Genomic DNA, 17,878 nt, shown 5'->3' on the forward strand with positions numbered 1-17,878 from the left:
GGGCTGAGGCCTCAACACCTCCCTCCCGCCCTGGGCCTGCCTGGGCCTTGCCGACATCACCAGCCGTTTTCCTCAACTCCAGCCTCGCCCAACCAGTCACCAATCTTGGTCATGCATCTAAGCCTTTGCTAATGAAGTTCCCATTGCTTGGAACGCCTCCCCCTACCCCTTGGGACACTTACTCATCCTTCAAGACCCTAGTTCCAATGTCATCACCTCTCTGAAGTCATCTCCACCCATCACCCCATTTCCCGCCCCCATGTCCCATTCCTTAGGCTCCCACCCCATCCCTAAGCTATAGCATGGAAGCTGAAAACCAGGACCCTCAAGCTAAAACAGGATGCAGCATTCTTGTTCCTTGACAGCATTTTTCTTGGAGATTAGCTATCAACATCTTAAAATCAGGAGATTTCATATAAAAGTCAGAACTTCTGACTTCTTTAAAAAGAGTACATTTTAGGGACTTCCCTGGCAGTCCAGTGGTTAAGACTCCGAGCTTCCACTGCAGGGGCACGGGTTCGATCCCCATTCAGGGAACAGAGCTCCCGCATGCAGCACAGCATGGCCAAAAATATAAAAATAAAATAAATACATAAAATTAAAAAAAGAAATATAAAAAGCACATTTTGGTGACACACGCCCACTGGCCACCATCAGCTGACACTATAAAGCGCCCACCTCAGATGGGTTAACACAGTCCCATAACCAACCTCCCTCTCTCATGTGGCTTCCTGCCCAGCCCGAGCACATCTGAGTGTGTGGTCCATGCAGAGCAGACTTGGGGCATTTCTACACACGGCTCTGTGCCCTGGAACCTGCAGATCACGGGGCAGAACCAGGATATACTGACCTGTGCATGGGCAGGCCCTGCCTGGTACCTGGCACACAGAGGGCTTCCCCACATGCCTGGGTGCCCCAAAGGGCAGGGACAAGTCTGATTCATTGTGGAAGCTCCCATCACTTTTCCCAGCAATGGTCCTTACTGAATACTCAGGATATAAATGATGAGCAGCTGTTATTATTCCCAGTTTACAGATAAGGAGACTGAGGCCCAAGGTGAAGTGACTTTCAGTCCTCCATGAAGCCCAGGTGTTTCTATAATAAAAATAATAGCAATAATACCATTATAATTATCATCATTGTTGTTTTTAACTGCATTTACCCTGAGCCAGGCACTGTGCTAAGCACTTTTACATACTTTCTCTCAATTAATCCTTACAACTAGTACTGTCATTATTCACACTTACAGTGGCAGAAAATAAGGCTCAGAGATGCTAAGTCACTTGCCCAAAACCATATAGCTAGTCAGTGACAGAGCTGAAATTTGAACCCAGACCCCAAGAAATGGTGATGGATCCAGAGCCCATAGGGGAATCTTGGCAGGGACAGGGGAGAGCATGAGGGGGCCTCAGCTACCAAGGCCTCCAGCCCTCGGCCAGGCTTCCACTGTGCTCTCCCAGCCCTAGGCCTAGCTTTCCCTGCCAAGGTGCTGGGGATAATGAATGAGATGCTCTGGTTGTCATGGAGATGCCATGGCAACACTGCACTTTCGGGAAATACCACGGTAACTGTGGCCACTGCTCTGGAGTTGAAAGTCATTCACAACCCCACCCGTCACTCCAAAATGCTCTGGTGCCCCCACAATCCTCTCTAGGACCCAAAGGAAAAGGAGGCAGAGGTACAAGGGACTTCTCGGAGACCAAGCTGTCTAGAGAGCAGGACTGGGGAGGAGGTCCAGCTCTGCCATGGATAGACAGGTGGGCTCCAGGAATGAGACCAAGAGCTCCCTGTGCCTTTCATGGTAAAATGCACTTAACAACCCAACTCCCATGTACCTGCTGCCTGCCATGTGCAGCAGGCCTCTTGTGACGGGCCGAATGCATCATGCTGTTTCACCCCAACCGTCTGAGGGGCAGTGATGCAATGGCTGCTAGCATCTCTGTTAAAGGCTCAGACTGGAGCCAGCTTGCATGGTCTTGAACCTTGCCTCCATTATTTACCAGCCTGTGACCTTTGCACAAATCTCTCGACCTCTCTGAGTCTCCATTTCCCCAAGTATAAAATAGGGTTTATACTAATCTATCTTGCAGGGCTGTTGCCAAGAGTAAGAGAGATGATATGTGTAAAGCTGCTCAGTGCCTGGCACATAGTGATACAGGCTAACAAAATGATTATCCATTTAATGGAGTTGGAAACTGAGGCTCAGGAAGGAACTGACCCAAGGCCACATATCAAATTGATAGTGGATCCAGAAAGAGGAAGAGACGTCAGGCTTGGGAGCACACTGGAAGTTGGGAACAAGCAGAGGATCCATTCCCTGCTCCCTCATTCTGTACCTGAGCACCGCCAGGTACCAAGCCTGGCACTGGGCACTGAAGATGCAGGCCTTTGGGCTCCAAGGTTTTATCTGGTGTGATGCTGTTGCCGGGTGAATGGAGCAGGTCCCCAGAGCCCCGCATGCTCACCCAGCCCATGCTCACCCTGCCTGGGTCACTCCTGACCATGCCCCCTACTCCCTCCCCTCTCACAGGCACACGAATGGACAGGCAAACTCACATGGTGCCGAGATGTTCCAATGGTGTCATCACGGGCATCTGGGTCACAGGCACGAGTATGGGGCGGGGAGCTGAGAGGAGTTCAGGGAGAGCCCCACAAGCAGGCTCAAAATTATTTGAATGGGCACCTGGCCTCGGGGAGGAGGAGTGGCTGCCAGCCGGGCACTGGTAGCCCCACATGCAATCCCAGGGCCACTCCCCAGAGCTGACTGGGCCCCTCCCATCCTGTCACACCCCCAGCACAGTCACGCCACCACCCATTACCCAGCCATACCCCACAGCCATGCTGCTCCACCAGCTACCCCGCCCTAGCCTGCCCCACCCACCACGTACAGCAAAGAAAATCCTCCACATTTGCTTCCCAGCTGTGCAGGAGTTTCTCCAGCGCAATTACACCCTTGGGAGGCGGAGACCAGAAGCAAATCCCTTCCTCTGCTGTAATCTGCTGCACACACCACCCCCCATAGCCCCGCAGTACCGCCTGGCTGGGGGCTAAGGTGCCGCCCATCAGTCACCCCGGAGTCCACGGTTGCCACCAAGGGACTGGCAGGAGTCTGGCTCAAGGGTCTCAGGGTGACAGAGTGTACAGTCCATCTTGCAGTGAACACATGGGGACACTGAGGCCCAGAGAGAGAAAAGGACCCCCCCCCCTCCGGGTGGCGTTGCCAGGCCTGCCCCACCCCCACCTGCCTTGGCCCATTTTCTTACCCACTAAAACCCTGCACGTCCTCCTCCGAGGCCAGCCTCAGCCGCGAGCTGGACTCTGCCAGCTGTGGATGTCAGAAGTCCTAGATGAGCTCTCCGGCTCCACACCCCACCATGCAGTGGATTTATGCTGCCAGATGTCGGCTGCAATTATAACTAGAACACTGGTCCCCAACTTCACCTAAAGCCTTCCAAGGCAGAAGCGGTCTCCCACCCACAGCAGGTACTTAAGAGCAAAGTGCCCTTGCCGACGACCTTTCCCTTTTTGAATGTGCTATGAGGAATCGCCAAGCTAAATGCATTAAAACATGAACTTCCATTTATTAGACATGATATGCCTGCACTACATGCCACTATTAATCCTTACAAGAGCACCATGACCTACGTTCCCTTCGTTTCACAGATGAGGAAACCGAGGCCCAGAGGGGGCCCATGACTTGCCCAGCCACAGAGCTAACAAGCGGGTAACTGGGAGTCTCAGCACAGAGGCGCCAGCTCATCATCCTTCAGCAACACACGCCCTCCGTGTTCACCTAGGACAGCTGACATAAGCCAGCGTCCATACACCCCATGCTCCACTCCCTTTGAATACCACTTTCCGTTTTCATTTTCATGCATTTTACGTGTGTTTTAACATCAAAAGCAGCCTCTAACGATCCTTCTTGGAAGCAGACCCACAAATCACGCATCAGTTGACAGGCAAACAAAGCATAAAGCGCCGGTTCACTCCCCAGTTCTCAACCTGGCATTTGTTCTGGGTTCCCCGGAGGGGGATGCCCAACAAAAACCTCAAGAACTTATACCCGCCACTTGTTGAGAATTTGTGTTTCTTCCAACAAGCCCTGAGTTGAGAGTTTATCTTTGCACCAGCTCTGAAGAAAAGAGTTTACTGAGCAAACAAACAAGACAGCTGGGGGCAAGGGGGTAGGCAGAGTGGGGAACAAGACAGGTCAGGACCAGCTGCCCTCTGGTGCCACTGACGCTCTAGGGCAGACCAAGGTGGGCAGGACCCTCACAAGGCAAGCTCTTCGTTAGCCCACGGAACTCCCCAAAATAGGACTCTCTCCACCCAACCCCCAAATCCATCTACGCAGAGTCAAATCCATTCCTAGCTATTTTTCTTAGGCTCAGATCAGAGGCACTTGAAAAAAACAGAAAGATATTTCTTTGCAAATATCATAACCTCCCTCGCTGACAGCAGCCAGCACTGACTGAGCTCCTGGTAACCTGCCAGCCCCACACCAGCTTTCCCTGATTTATCACACCCAATCCTCACGCTGAGAGCTGGTGTCGCCGACATACGCGCTCTCACAGGCAGGAAACCTAGGCTCAGAGAGGGTACGAAGCAACTGACTCAAGGTCACACAGCTGGGCAGGGGGAGAACCAGGACAACCCCAAGCCGGCCCACCTCGGAGCCCCTGCTTGTAACCTCCGGGCAGCTGCCCAGCATTCCACACCATCCTTGAACCAGGTCGGCGGCCCAGAACGTACCCAGAGACAGGCTTCCTGCAGGTAACCAGCCCCAGCTGCCTCAGCGCAGGCTGATCGGCTCCTCTGGCAATGGGAAAGCCTTCCTTCACGGGCAGACAGGGGCACCACAGATCCCCAGAGGCAGGACCTCAGCCAGAGGGTCTTCACCTTCCCCCGCCCCGGGGGCCTGTGTCATCCCCAGATAGGCAGAGACCCCACATGAGAAAGGGAGGCTGCCTCTATGCCCCAGGCAGAGGCCTCATGCTGAGGAACGGGAGAGAGAGGTGGTGAGGCTCAGACGCAGGAGATCTCAGCTAAAGGGGCCACAACTCAAAGGACAACGGTGACTGGACAGCCTCACAGGTCTGCTGAACGCCAGGTACAAGCACTTCCCAATCACGACCTCAGTTATTTGTCATCTTCTCTCAAAGAAGTACAAACAAGTTTACCATTATTCATTCCCCCGTCTGCCACCCCTGCAGAGGAGCCGGGAAATGCTGGTCAGCCCCGGCCCCTGCCCTCCCACTTGCCCACTCCAGGTTGCCACATGATCCCTGACAGATTCTGAGAAATAGGTGTATGGGGGGTGGGGGAGCCCTCCATCTCTAGGATGTGGAAGCAAACTCCGCGTGGGCCTGGAGTCCACATCAGCATTCCAGTGCTTCCATTGGCTCCCTCTGGGCAATACCCTTCCCTTCTCTGAGCCTGTTTCCTTACCTGGACAGCAAGGGGTAGAGATTAGATCAGAAGTTTGTGACCTCCTGGGGTTACAGAACCCTTTGAGAGGACTTCCCTAACCAGCGCAGTGGTTAAGAATCCGCCTGCCAATGCAGGGGATGTGGGTTCAAGCCCTGGTCCGGGAAGATCTCACATGCCGCGGAGCAAGTAAGCCCGTGCGCCACAACTACTGAGCCTGCGCTCTAGAGCCCACGAGCCACAACTACTGAAGTCCACGTGCCAAGAGTCTGTGCTCCGCAACGAGAGAAGCCACCGCGATGAGAAACCCGCACACCACAACGAAGAGTAGCCCCCACTTGCCACAACTAAAGCCCATGCGCAGCAAAGAAGACCCAACGCAAAAAAACAAAGAAATAAAAAATAAATTAAATTAAAAACAAGAACCCTTTGAGAGTATCATGAAGGCTGTTAGTGGACTCTCCCCAGACAGATGCCATACTCCATACAAATTCAGGGAGGTTGTGACCGCCCCCCTCTCCAAAAGCCAAGTGGAAAAAGCCAAATGGAAACTCTGTAGCAGCCCGTCTGACTTAAACAAGCCATAGCCTCACCGTCAAGATAGGACTGAAGCCATGAATGTAACATCTGAGCCCCGGGGACCTCGTCATTCCAGCTCCCCCCATGGCCTTGCAGTAAATCTTTAACTCGCAGACCTGCTGGCTTCAGGTGGATTTGTGAACTTGCTGAGCTGTCAGGATAAGCTCAAAGAGAAGCTAAGCCTTTCCTTCCCACCCCTCAGCCATGGTCTCCTTTTCCATCAGGAATCTGCCAGGTCAGCCCTGGCCCATCTCCCTGGTGCAGTACTGGGGGCTGGGACACTTGAGGAACCCACTTCTGGTCCTGAATGCAGACAGGACCCGGTGCCAGGCTTAGGGGCCAGCTTGCCCTAACCCCTGCACCCCCTGGCCCCCTCCTGCACTGGTATGAACACGTACACACTGTGGGTACACACACATCAGACAGACCTGGGAGGACTGGACGGGAGGGAGGGGACACGGGGCTGTGGTCAGAGGGTACAGGGAGGCCGGGGAGAAAATGACAGGACCCACCCGAGCTCCAGGCAGTAGCCGCTCAGCTCCACTCCGCTTCGCGTCACCGCATCCTCTTAATGGCTCCACGCTCCTCACGTAACACAGTCACAACTAATCCCAGAGCCAGGACAAATAGCATGACTGTCCACCCAATTCCCTCTCTGGGAGGGAGCGGGTGGCCCTAGGGCACCCTGAGCCACCAACCACGTTCCCAGAAGCCTCCAGGCCTCCTCACCACCATGTCCCTTGCCAGAGGCCACCGACCCCTACCTCCTGAACCTCAGGAAGAGGATGTCTTGTCTGACTCTGCCCCATGCCCAGGGGACCCCTCAGCAGGCAGGGATCCCGCTCTCTCACCCCTGCTCTGCCAGAGGTGCCTTCCATGGAAGAGGAGAAAGCACGTCCCTGACCCTGATGTCAATGGGCCCTAGGCTTCCTCTCAAGAAAGGTAGCAGCCAGAAGCAGCTGAGCCCTCACTGTCAGCAAGGGTAACCGGGCTCTGGCTGCAGCCCTGCCTGACTGCCTATGCGATCCAAGCAGGGCCCTTCCCCCACCCCAGGCCTCAGTTTCCCTGCCTGTCCTGAGAAGAGGAAGAAGGACTGATATCTCCTATCAGGCCAGCAGGTGGTCAAAGCGCCTGTGATGTTGGCTTTTGGTCCCTGACCCAACCCTGCTCAGTGGCCAGGCCCTTCCATTGCCCTCCCTGCCCCGTCCCCTAACCCCCGCAAAGAAAGAAGGGTAACTGCCAGAGTGCGGAGGTGCTAGGGCTGAAGAGGGCCTTACAAAGCCCAGAGAGGAGAAGCAACTCGGCCATGATCACACAGTTGTGGTGTGTGGGCTTCTCATTGCGGTGGCTTCTCTTGTTGCGGAGCACGGGCTCTAGGCGCGTGGGCTTCAGTAGTTGTGGCTCACGGGCTCAGCAGTTGTGGCTCACGGCCTCTAGAGCGCAGGCTCAGTAGTTGTGGAACACAGGCTTAGTTGCTCTGCCGCATGTGGGATCTTCCTGGACCAGGGCTCGAACCCATGTCCCTTGCATTGGCAGGTGGATTCTTAACCACTGCATCACCAGGGAAGCCCTGGTATTTGCCTTTTTAGAGGACACCAAGGAGAGCACCAGGAAACTTGCTAAGTAGCAGAATTTCAGGTCCCAAGAGCAGCAGTGGGGAAAATAATGGCATGTCTGTACATGTAGGGCCTGGGGATGGAAACTGCTGACTGTCCAAGGCACCTCACATCAAACCACAAGGGTGGCCTAGGCTCCTGCCAGCGCAGGGTGATCCCAGGAACCCCTGCAGGGATTAGCAGCTGTGGCCACCTCTTCACAGGTCACCTGAGGCCCAGCCTGCAGGCCCGGAGGTGGTGATGGGGAGATTGGCCCAGATGGACACCCCAAGACCAGGCTTCCCAGAAGCCTTGGGGAAACTGAAAAGGCTCCAGGCCCTGTGGCCAGAGTGGAGGGAAGCCAGGTGCACTGGGGGCAACAAAGACGAAGGGAAAGTCTTGAGGCACTTGGAGCCACAGAAGCCCCCTAATCTCCTGGAGGCCTGGTGGGCACAACCCAGGCCTGCTAAGGCCAGGGAAGCTTCATCAGGGCCCGCATGAAAGCAGCCTCGTCCCTCCAGACTCACTGGGGCTTGTCCCGTGACAGAAGCCCACCGCTAACATGCCTCCCCTCCAGGGTGAGGGGCTCAAATGCTTACATGGAGGCGCAGCTGGCAGGGGAAGGGGCAGCAGGTGGGGAGAGGGGGCGGGAGGACCTCGCTTTCTCTGCATCACAGACCGCTAGAGAGCAGAGACAGAGTAAAAAGCACCGGGCAGGTGACCTATTTATCGAAGGTCCTTTTTAAAGGGGCCAGGGGACCTTGGTGAGCCTCTACAAGGTAGCTGACAGGTGTCCCCAGACCCCCAAGGTTCGGGGACCAGTTCCTGGGGTCGGGAGACTGGCACTCTAGTCCTAGACTGGGCTAGGGTGAGGCATCCAGGCAGCAGGCACAAACACGAAGGAGGCGCCCACTCCCAGGCGCTGGCATGCACCTGCATGACACTGGTCAGAGTCGCACCGCGGCCCCTGAGTGCCCCTCACAGTCTGCCTCTAAGGGCCTCCCTCGCCTCGCCCTAGGCCCAGCCTTGCACTAACCTGCCAGTGACCCCACCAAGTACCCGCTCCTGTCAGGCCTTGCTCTGTTCACCAGTAAAGTGGAATGGTGCCAGATGACTCCAGGGGCCCTTCTAACTCGAAGCTGGGCAATTCTGGAGTGTAAGTGACCTCCACTGCTCATCCCCAGAAATGGGCACAATGACCCCCACTCCCGCCACCCGTAAGCCCATCAGGCACCATGCTCCACCACGATACAACCTCTCCCTATAACCGTGTGCTATGCCCTTTGCTAAACGCTTGGCCTCTGCTTCATCAAGGCCTCATTTTACAAATGTGGAAACAGGCTCAGGGAAGTTAAGCAGCTGGCTCGAGCTTCCAGTTGGGAAGTGCGGAGCTGAGATTTGAACCAGTGCCTGGCTGTAATCCTACATTCCATGGGATCTGCCACAGATAACCCAAAACTCACTATGGCTCAGAAGATGCCATCGGGTCTTTGCACCTCCTACATCTTCGAGTGTGCGATGCTGAGGCTAATGCTAAAGGCGGGCTGCTGGAGGCGGGAGCAGGCAGGCAGGAACGGGAAGCCTGTGTGGGTGCTGAGCATTTGCAGACTGACCAGCCTCCACCCCAGCCAGTTGTCCACTGCTGTGGCTACAACGTCCTCGTCACCATCGGCACACCACAGCCACCACTGTGCCATTTTTAAATCACTGCACAGATGCAAAGCTTTTTCACAGATGCTGCTCTGGCATCACATGACAAGCTTCTAAGATCATGGCAGGGATTTCTTCCCTCCTTCTCAAATGAGGAAAGTGGGGTTCCTGGAGGAAGAGTGACTTCCCAAAAGTACACGGTGAGGCAACGTTTGGCAATGAACCTGGAGCCCACATCTTCCTCCTCCAGGTCCAGAGCTTTGTCTACTCTACCATGCCCTCCCTTGACTTTTCAGTTCAACCAGCACTGATGGGTCTTTGTAACAATGACCTTTTTTTTTTTTTTTTTTTTTTTGGCTGCGCGATCTCAGTTCCCTGACCAGGGATTGAACCCAGGCCATGGCAGTGAAAGTGTCAAATCCTAACCACTAGACCACCAGGGAACTCCCAACAATGACCATTTTTGAGAGCTCATTCTGGGCAGGTATTATACCCAGCACTTCACGTATTATCTCATTTAGTCATGAAGACAACCTCATAAACTACGTACTGCTACTGTTTTCATTTCGTAGACAGAGCCACTGAGGCTCAGAAATGTGGAGTATCTTGCCCCAGTTCGCTGTGTTAGGAAAGGGCAGAGCTGGGATTAAAACTGAGGTCAGTCTGGCTCTGGGGCCTGCGCTCAGAGCCTCCATGCTTTGTCTGGGACCAGAGGGGAAAGGAGGGCAGACACACTCGAACAGCATGTGTGCCTGGCAGGTTATGGCAAGATTAGGATAATAGGAAGACAAACAAAGCTCTTAGAGAGCCCAGAAGATGGAGGTTGTTTCAAACGTCCGGGCAGGAGGCCAGGAGTCTGAGCAAGGGACACGGCAACAGAGGGAGGTGACAGATAGGAGGGAGGCGGCCTTGTGAGACCTTGGTCAAGTGCCTTGCTCTCTCTGGATCTCAATTTACCCAGCTGTTAAGAAAAGTTCCTGGAATATCTCCAGAGCCCTCTCCATCCCGAAAAGCCCTTGGACCCTGGGAAAACAAGCAATGCCTGGTGACAGCCTGGCTGCCAGCCCTGGGGGAATCTGAAATGTCCTTGGCCGTCCGGACACGATTCAACTGCTGGGTAACAGGCTTGCAAAAGCACAGGGCTCGGCCAGCATGCCTGGGCACCACTGAAGTGTGGGTCCTAAGGGGGCCACATTCCGCCCATTGTCAACCTCTCCATGGTCCCAGTGGAGCAAGCACCACCCAGCCGGGACCCAGACCAGCAACCGAGGTCACATCCAAGTGCCCAGTGGAATGTCACTCCAGGCCTGCCCTGCCCCCGCTGATCCTGTCCAGACAACTCGAGTACATTCAACATCACCCACCCTCAGAGCCCCACACTCACATTCCCTAAGGTCAGCCATTGGGACGTAGAGACAAAGGGTTCTGTAGGAGATCTTCGGGAAAATGACCACCCCCATCCCCAAGGGACCTGTTCAAGACAGAGGTTGCCAGGGCTTCCCTGGTGGCGCAGTGGTTGAGAGTCCGCCTGCCGATGCAGCGGACACGGGTTCTTGCCCCGGTCCGGGAAGATCCCACATGCCACGGAGCGGCTGGGCCCGTGAGCCATGGCCGCTGAGCCTGCGCGTCCGGAGCCTGTGCTCCGCAACGGGAGAGGCCACAACAGTGAGAGGCCCGCGTACCGCAAAAAAAAAAAAAAAAAAAGACAGAGGTTGCCCATGCCAAGTCAGTGAAGACCCACAATTAAAGGAAGGGCAGGAGAGTCCATCAGGGCCAGCCCTCAGTTCTCACTCCGGCAGGTGGAAGGGGCTCAGCCCAAGTCTCCAAACTCACAGCAGCCTCCTGAGACCACATGAGTACCAGGTTTCTACTCGATAGCCTTCCATGGCCCCCACCACCTACCAGGCAAAACCCCTTAACCTGACCGACTGCACAGTCACTAACAGCCCCTGATAACTGGGTGTGGTATACACCAGGGCCTTGGCTAAGTGCTTCGTGTGCATTTTCTCATTTAACCCTCACAGCAACTCTGGGATGCAGGTACTATGGTTGGCCCATTTTCACAGATGAGAAAATTGAGGCTCGGAGAGGCTATGTCACTGGCCCAGAGTCTCACAGCCAGGCGGCCAAGCAAGGATTCGCACCCACACTGGACTTCAAGCCAGGTTCTTCACCTCTGTGCATGCAGCCTCCTCAAGGGCTCCCTGCCACCCTCAGAACCCGGGGGGCCAGCTTAGCACGTCAGGGTGCAAGAGAGGAAGCCAAGGCACAGAGAGGAACCTCTCTCTGTTGGCAGCCGAGCCAGGGCAAGGCCTGAGGCCTCTGGCCTCCCCTTCCAGGGCTCCCCCTAGCCCCCCACCCAAGAAGCACGGCAGGCAGAAAGGCCAGGGCCACCACCAAGACAGTAAGTCCTCAGAATCGGCCTTTTTCCTCTGTCCAGGAGGAAGGGAAAAGCAGGGGGAGGTTTACAAAGAAAGAAAAAGAACACGAGAGGCCCAGGAAATACTTATTCTTACAGACAGATTCTCAGAGTTCGGGAGGTCCTACAGGGCACCCCTCACACCCCTTCAACGACAGGAACGTGCAGGCCCAGGACCAACCTCTACCCATGTGTCTCCCCTCCCACCAGGTATGCTCCAACCTAAAACATCTGACCTGAAATCTCCATTTCTCTCCCCAAACCTGCTGTCCTGCAGCCTTCCAGTCCCTCAGGCCAGAAACCTTGCCATTGACACCTTCTTCTTCTCACAGCCCACACCTAATCCATCGGCACATCCAGTGATACCAATTCAGAATCTGACCCCGGGCCGCCTCCCACTCTCCACGCTGAGCCGTCCTCCCTCACCTGTGGCACCCACTGGCTGGCGGGCATCCCGCTTCCAGCCTCCAGGCTTCTCTCCACGCAGCAGCCCACAGGATCCCTCTCAAACATGTGTCAAAACAAGGCAGCCCTCAGCCCCAGCCGCTCAGCAGCTTTTCTTTACTTTACCCTTTACTCAGACCAAATGGCGAAGTCCTCTCGAAGGGCAGGAGGCCCTAGGCAATCCCCTCCGGCCCTGGGCAGACTCCCTCTGGCCACATCTCCTCCCAGGACGGTTCTTATTCTTCCGCCCCTGCCACACCAGCCTCCTTGCTGCTGCTCCTCGAGCACACCCTGCACCCTCTTGCCTCAAAGCCTTGCGTTGCTGTTCCCTCTGCCTGGAATGATCTTCCCCACATACCCCGTGGCTCCCTAGCTTCCCTCCTGGAGTCTCCTGTCCCCTTACCAGAGACTTTCCATGATCCCCAACACAGCAGCGCCACTCCCTTAAGTCACACTGTCCACCCCCAACCCAGCTTTATTTTTGTGGCAGGTACTTCTTGCCAGTTGACAGGTAGCTAGTATTCTTTGGTTTGTTGACTCTCTCCCACTGCCAGAGTGTCACCCCCAAGTCCAAAACAGGGACTGGGCTGTTTTGTTCACTGCTGTGTCCCAGTGCCCAGAAAAGTGCCTGGAACAAAGTAGATGCTCAATAAAAATGTGTTGGATGAGGGACTATGGCTGCCCTCATCTGAGCACCTTTTAGTTTCTGCAGTCCCCTAGGAGACCAGGGTTGCCCGGAGGCGGAAATGAAACTCCACCTGTGCCAGCTGGAATCTTGATGGCTGTCACATGAACAGCCCTGGGACAAGTAACTGCTTGGACCAGAACAGGACTTACGCCGGTCCCTGTCCGATACCTTTGCCCACCACTTTGGCCACTTTTGGGTCTGACAGCTGGGCCCACAGGGCGGCTCCAGCCCCAGCGGGAACATGGACTGGGCTGCAGCTGGGCTCCCTCCCAGCCCACCAGTGCTGCTGGGGTCCAGCATCTGAGAAAGCCTGCCCCATGCTCCCAGCTAGAGGAGGCGGAGGAGGGAGGCCCCGTGCCATGCCTGCCCTTTTCCCGTTGTCGGCAGGAGGACTGTCAGAAGGAAGCTTTGTTCTCAGAATAAAGAGCGTGAAGCCCAGTGCCAGGCGGAAACGGGCACAGAGGCAGCCGGCCCATCAGAGACAGTTTAAGGAAAAAAAAAAAAAAATGGGATGGAGGATGTTTGAGAGGTAATTTGCACACCCAACCGGTTTCATGCCTCCAGGGTGGCTGTGACGATGGTGGCTTCACTTTTCCAGGCCCAAGCCTCAAGGCTGTCACAGACAAGCAGACTGTCCCAGCTGGGAGATCTGGCACCGACCCTGCAGAGTGAGGTGAGGACAGAGGAGTGGGTTCTTGCCCAGGAGTCAGAAGATCTGGGGTCCAAGCCCGGCTTTCCACACACTCACGTGTGACACGGGGGCAGTCCCTCCCTCCATGTACCTTAGTTTACCCTTCTGTAAATGGCTTGTATAGGCTTGTGCTTGAAGCCTCAGCCTGCCTGACACAGGATCACACATCAAGGTGCCCCTCAGCCTGTGGCCAGGTCACTGGGCAGCCCAGGCCAGTCCTCCAACCTCGTTGGGCACAGACCCTGCCCACTCAGACCGGGGCTTCCAGCCTGCCTCCTGCCCTGACATCAGGGCATTCCTCTTCTGAGCTGTTAGCTGAACAATGTGAAATCTCTGTGGGCCCTGCCCAGACACTGGCACCTGCCCGGATCCCCCGTCATCCCGTCCAAGGATGGCTCACCAGATGCTTTCAGCCACAACCAACAGGAGGAGCCCAGCGTATGAGTGCACCCAGGGTAAGAGAGAAGCCCGCAGAGGGAAAGGGGTAGGCGATGTCACACAGCTGCCATTCAGGGGTCCTCCCTACCAGCCCTGGCCTCCCTGAGCTAAGGCAGGGTCCTCAAAGCGTGTCCACAGACCCTTGCGTCTGAATCTTCTAGGGAGGGGGACACTGTACCCTGAAGGAATCAAAGATGGGGGCCAGAAACCTGCATGCTTTTTTTCTTTCTACAAGCTTCCCAGGTTTTTCTTGTCCCCAGCACAATTGTGACCTCTCAGCTAAGACCTCTTCAAGGAGGAGATAGCTTAGCCGGCCTCTAGGGAAGGTTCGGATTTCAATTAAAAGAGTGAAATACGCCTTGGACAGACAGATAGCTGGACAAAGAAGCTGGTGGCTAAAGCGCACACTCTAGGAGCAGAATACAGCAGAGAAAGGCCTGAAGGAGGAGAAGCCTAGTCCACGAAACACCTGAGCTGATCCTTCCCCCCATCCCGCTGTCTCCCCAGGATGCCGAGGTCTGCACTCGATGCCACCTGAAGGCTGCTGATCCCAGCCTCCCTCTCCCCGCAAGCTCCTCCAAGCCCCCTGGGAGAGTGAAACGTGGGGACAGCTTCAGGAGAAACGTCCCTCTCCTTGCTTATACCGCACCATGGGGACAACCCTCTGAGTGACGGTTTATCCGCAGCTTAAGAAGCTGCCTGGGTCAGTGGCTAAGCAGCCACAGCTTATCTGGGAGGAGGATTCTCTGGCCATGGGACAGGCTGATCCAGAGGCTTCCATTAAATGGAATCTTCACAGCTGGTGAGGAGTAGCAATGCCCCGCCTTCATTCATAAAGGAAGCACTTACTATGCTCCTGCTGTGTACACAGTCCCGAGCCTGAGGGACACAGAGATGAGTCAGACCCCCACCCACCACCACCACCAACGAGCCCACAGAGCAGACAGACGGGGGACCACACCACGGCGCAGGAGAGAAAGCTGGCCGTGCCTACAGGACGGGGTCAAAATTCAGACACCTGGGGGCTAGAAAGACTGTATAAGTGGGCGAAGTGGGCGGGGGAGTGGGGCAAAGAGGAGCTTACGTGCTTCATCTCCAGTAGTGGCCACTGGAGCACTACACTCAAAGTTGTATGATCTTCTCATTTTTGAAGCCAGAAGTTGGGATTCTTACGTAAAATATCCCGTTAGCAACTAGCTCAAGATTGGGCATGGGTCAAGTAAAAGCTGCCCGTGGGGCAGACGTGGCCTTCCAGTTTGTGGCCTTTGTTTTCTTAAAGAGAAGAGAATGCAAAGCTCAGTAGATGAGACTTCCCTGCAGCCAGGGTACCAGGGAAGGCTTTCTGGGAGAGGAGGCTTGGCGCTGGGCTGCAAGGATGGGTAGGTCACTCGTGGGGAGGGAGTCATGTTGGGGGAGGGTACCCGTTCAAGCCATAGGGGCCATGGGTCAAGGGTGCCACCCCCCAGCTTATAGCCTGCCTATCCCCCTAAAAAGGGGTTCCGGTCTCCACCCCCAAAGCAGGCACAGAGGCATCAGCTCTGTCTGTCCCCAGGTAGCCAGGGGAGGGGCCGCTTGCCCAGCAAACCTCCAGACTAAATCAATTGGTGGCAGAATAGCACGGGTTCGATTTCATCCCTGGAGCCTGGGGAACAGATCAGCTAATGCAATAGCCCTGTGGGGGGAAGGGAGAGGAAGAGACAATGGAGGACAAAACGAGGTTGAGAATCATGTCCTGCCTGGCCGGGCCCCACTGGTTACATAATCTTGCCTTAGGACAAAGCTATGTTCAAGGCACCAGTGAGGGCCTGGGCTGGGGAGCCGGGGGATGAGGAAGGTTCCTCCTCCCTCCCCTATTCTCCAACCTCGCCCTGCAGCTCCTGAAAAGCCCAACAGAGCTGCAGGTGGAGACTAAGACCCCAAGATAAGGCACTTAACAGGATCACACAGCAAATTAGCAGCCAAGCTGAAACTGATAATAATAGCAAACTTTAACCAAGTGGTTACTTTGTACCAGGCACCAGGATAAATTCTTTAAACACATTATCTTATTTGAAAGCCTATAACACTGTGAGATAACTATTCTTATTTTTCCCATTTTACAGATGGGGAAATTGATGCACAGACACAGTAACTTATCCAAGGTCACACAGGAGCTGGCTTAGAGGAAGAGCCAGTTTAGAGAAGCCAACAGTGGCCTCCAAGACCATACTCTGAACCAAGACACTACACTGCCACCACGCTACTTTCGACTAGAACCATACTGCCTCTCCAGCAGCCTTCTCTCAAGGCTGTAGAGCATGCATTCGGCCCCCTGCCCTCCCATCAGCACTTTGGGTGACACCCAGCCCTCCAACAACCTGATGAGACCTACAGATTTTCTCTGCAGAAAAAGAATCCACGGAAATGCCCACAAAATGTTGCAGAAGATTTTAGGGGCTTACATACCCCTGCACTAGTGAGAACAGATGGGTCCAGATCGTGGAATACTCCAGAGATAGGAGGTAGCAGAGGAAGAGCACTCCCCCAGGTTCTCTGGTCTCCTCATGTCTGAACTTGGAGCCCAAACGGTTGGCCACTTTAGTCCACAGGCGTGGGCACTTATCAGGGCTCAGGGCCTAGTCATCCCTTCAGGGCTAGGAGGACAGAATGAATCACGATATACAATAGTCCCCACCTCTGCACCCACTGGGTGTGACTCTCAGCTCCCAGCTGCTGGGCAGACAGTGCACAGCTGGGCCCCAGCATCTGGACGGGGGTGGCATCACCAAGCATACCACCATGCTTCCCCACCATGCAGGTCACCATCCAATGGGCACACCTCACCGCAGACTGGACCTGGCCTTGTCCTGACTCTAGCAGCTCTGTTTCCAAGAGGGGACCCTCCACGGTCCCCGCGAGCCTCCAGGCCAGCCAAGGCCACGGGAACAGTAAGTCGAGACAACCGCCCCTTAAAAGGCACCGCAAGACCCAGGCTCCCATCCCAAGTCTTCTGTGCCTCACTGTGCAGCCTCAGGCAGCAGCCTCCTCACCGCACCTCTCAGAGCCTCAGTTTCACCAACTGTAGAGTGGGAAGACTACCCTATCAAGTCTTTCCCAGCTCCACAGCCCTGAGTCTATAAACAACAGCATCTGAGAAACTTCACAGAGCCCTGGGATCCTGCTTTCAGGAAGTTACATAAACATCCTTCAGAGAAACAAAAGTCAAACCTAAAGACTCTACTTTCTTTTTTTGTAAGGATATCGAGAAGCCCTTTTTATAGTCTGACTTCCCCCATTCTACTTCCATTGTTCCAGATATCCTCTCAGGACCTAGAAAATACATTTGGTTTCCGTCTGGGGTCTGGGCTTCTTGGTGTTCTTTCTCCTGGATGCTGCCCCACCCTCCTCGGCAGCTCTCTCCCCCGGACACACCCATCTCTACCCCCAGCACTGGTCTGGGCCACTCTGAGGGCTACAGCTACCCAGCCTGCCAAAGGAGGGGTGGGGGACAGGGACAGTTTTCAGGAAACAAACCCTTCCCTGATCAGAACAGAGACAGCTCTCTGTCTGGTCCCAATCGTGACACGGTGTGTGGCCCTGTGCGAGTCCCTGCTCCTCTCTGGCCTCTGTTCTCCGCTGAGAGATGAAGGGGCTCCTGCACTGTGTCAGGAAAGCCCTTGGGCTCCTGGACCGTACCCTGGAGACACTGAGGCAGAAGAGAAGTGCAGGGTGGACACTGGGCACTGATCTTGACACCCCACCTCTCCTGTGAGAACCAGAGAAGACCCTGGTTTTTTCTCTCCGATTCTATCTCTTGCCCTAGCTGTGGGACCCTGAAGTCAGCACTGTGCCTCTTTGTGCCTCAAATGGTCCATCCATAAGAGGAGAATGACAGTGTCTGCAGTGGAGGCCCCAACTTGGAGGCCTGAGCCCTAACCATCCCAACACAATCCCATCACCCCCCAACG

General features: G+C 55.2%; 1 protein-coding gene across 7 annotated transcripts in view; it reads right to left on the reverse strand.

Annotated features, from left to right (window-relative positions):
- NDST1 (N-deacetylase and N-sulfotransferase 1) overlaps window positions 1-17,878 on the reverse strand; it is a 69,114-nt gene that overhangs the window by 43,244 nt on the left and 7,992 nt on the right. The gene's annotated exons all lie outside the window — the stretch shown is intronic.

The sequence above is a fragment of the Orcinus orca genome, chromosome 3, assembly GCF_937001465.1.
Source record: "Orcinus orca chromosome 3, mOrcOrc1.1, whole genome shotgun sequence".
In the NCBI taxonomy this organism is placed as follows: domain Eukaryota; kingdom Metazoa; phylum Chordata; class Mammalia; order Artiodactyla; family Delphinidae; genus Orcinus; species Orcinus orca.